Source organism: Panicum virgatum, chromosome 4K, assembly GCF_016808335.1.
Source record: "Panicum virgatum strain AP13 chromosome 4K, P.virgatum_v5, whole genome shotgun sequence".
Lineage (NCBI taxonomy): Eukaryota > Viridiplantae > Streptophyta > Magnoliopsida > Poales > Poaceae > Panicum > Panicum virgatum.
Window position 1 is genome coordinate 2403769 of NC_053139.1, and position 2871 is coordinate 2406639.

The following is a 2871-nucleotide window of genomic DNA, read 5'->3' on the forward strand; positions in this document are numbered from 1 at the left end:
GCCATGGCCGCTGGACGCCGCCACGCCGGGATCACAGCCTCACAGGGTTGGACGGTATTTGATTTACCGTCCACCCCGAGGTGCCTGGAATCCGTCCGATCTGCAACTTGCGGTTGAGATTCAATGCAGGGGAGACCGATTGGGAGGCCGGTCGTTGCGCTCCATGGGCCGGGAGTCCGGGACGGCCGCACGCCGAGGCCCGAGGGGATGGGTCTCCACGCCGCCGCTGACGTCGCCGGCGGAGAAGCCATCCGCCGCCCCCGCGCTCTGCCTGGCTCCCGCGTGCGACGTGCGCCGGTCAATCTGCTGGCATCCGCCATCTGCCCGCTCCGCAAATCATGACTTCCCTCGAGTTCTCCGTCCATCCACCGCGTGCTCTGGTCGCAGGCTTGCTGCGGCGGCATCCCAGCTCTAGTGCCCCGGCGGCGTCCGGCCGCGGCGGTGGCAGAGCTCTCGCGGTCTCACCTGCATCGGAAGCTCTCTCTTGGTCTCTTTCCTCAGTCCTCATCCTCGCAAGGGAGCTGAATGCTCTTCACCGTGGTGGGCACGGCGAGATGGCGACCAGCTCGAGCCGACGCGCTCATACTACTGCCTCATCCCCTAGAACATGTACAGTTCGTGTGCAGGTGCAGCTTCAGTTGTTCCACTTCACAAACTGCGATGGCCGGCTTCAGTCACCTCAATTTAATTCACTGAGCTGAAAATGAGCAGACTTTTGTGCTTCACTTAGTTGCAGTTCCACCAGTAAGAACCTCATGCTTTCTGGTGCGTGTCGCATTTTTCTACCTAGATGGTCATGCTAGTGATCTGAATTGCTCATGAATTACATGTCAGGCGATGGAACCAATTATGCTATTGGTTCAAAAGAATTTGGAAAAATTTTGGTCAGGGTTGTTACCATTACTTTGCTTGCTCTTATAATTCCTTTTGTCCTGGAGGACGGCCTGCAGGCTGCAGCATCCCCAACCGGGAGCCTGATGCGTCCATGGATCTACCATTTGATCATCTGTATATGTACCCTGATTGAGTTCTTCTCTTCTGCATTTCCTCAAGAAAAAGGAAGAAATGCCCAGACATTCTTGCCTACCGTAGTCCCTTTTTGAAAAAAAAAAACTAGATGAAGGCATAGGGAATACCGGCTCATGACTTATACCATCCAACCTCACACTTCCTGTACTGCTGATTCAGCCAAAATGTTAGTCTTCCGTTGACTGAATTTCATTACTCTCTTCATGCTTGTCTTTTCTGAAAATTTTGCACTTGTCACTCAATTTTAATTCTAGTGAAGCACATTATTCACCACTCATGTTTGTCCCTACTACGCTGTTATTTAACTGAACTTTTGGACTTTGCCTGGACTCAAATGCTAGTACCTTCCGAGTTCTGTATTCAAAGGATCAGTGCACATATTCAGCAAGACTGAATCGCACAGTGATATCAAATGATACAGAGTTGACAGTATAAATCATTAGAGCAGAACAGTCATGAGCTGCAATTACAGTCTTGAACAGTGATATCAAATGATACAGAGTTGGTAGTATAAATCATTAGTGCAGAACTGAGCACGTCTGCACATCAAGTTTCCAACCAAATCAACAATTGTATAGCTTGCACATGGAGTGGCAATGGCATGGAGGCTGCATTGCGGTGGACATTTAACAAGCTTATAGTAACCAACACCCACCGTGAAGCAGATGAGGAGGACAGGCATGACGGGCTAAGCTCTCGCTCCCCACCGCCGGAGTTGTCGCCGCGTTCGGAATTGACACACCTACCTCTACCTGGTGGGCGGTGGCTGCTGGCTAGCGCCGACGCCGCGTATGCGGACGCACCAGCACCGCCCCTCAAAGCAACGCAGGCCGGCAGCCGCCCTACGTCCGCGAGCACAGCGGCGTGCCTGGCGCACGGACGAGCGGCACTACCCGCGCGGCGCGGAGCAGATAGAGGTTGCGGTGCTCGGAGCTGAAGCCGGCGGCGGCGGTAAGCGCTGTCGTCTTTGCGCGCAGGCGAATGCTCTTCCTCGCCCTCTCCCAGCTCCCCGGTCGGCGTCCATGGCCGCTGGACGCTGCGGCATCAGGGGTGGACGGTATTTCATTTTCCGTCCACCCCTGGGTGCCGGGGAGCCGTTGGATTCGTATTCCATGGTCGACATTGAGCAACGACGAGCTGTGATAAGATTGTAAGAAACACCGCGCCTCCGTCTCCGCCATGGCGACCGCGCTGCTGCCTGCTTCGCCGGCCTCGCCGCCGCCGCTCCACTGCGAGCATCTGATCTTTGGATGCTCCAGCTGGGTCTCCGTGTTCACCAGGTCTCCGGCTAATGGAACTGGAAGCTTCCATCACACTGAGATCGCGTGTCGCTTCCGTGCACGAGTCAATCGGAAGATCCCTAGCTAGCTCCATCAGAGCGCCTGCCCGGCATGGATCACCTGATCTCCGGCCGCTCGCGAGAGCTCGCAAAGAGGGCCAAATAGATGTTACGTTCACTAATAAGAGGATAAGCTCCCGCTCCCGCCCTCAACCGCGTGACCCATATTTTTGCATGCCTGATGATGAGCACTAATGGAAGAGCAGCCTCCTGGGGGAAATGAGAGAGACGGGGAGCGCTCCGACGGAGACGCGGCCGCCGGCTGCGGGCTCGCCGGCGACGAGCCGCAGAATGTGAAATCTGTCCAATTTAATATTATTTTAAACGAATCGCCAGTCATTATCTTCCAGATGAGAGTTAACACGTACTTACCAGAGAGCGTGCCACGTGTTACCCATCTAGAGACACGAATAACCGACACGTCATTCGCCTAAAATAATATTAAATCCGTTAGTCCCGGTATGTGCTCTAACATACATTCAGAATCAGCATATACACATACC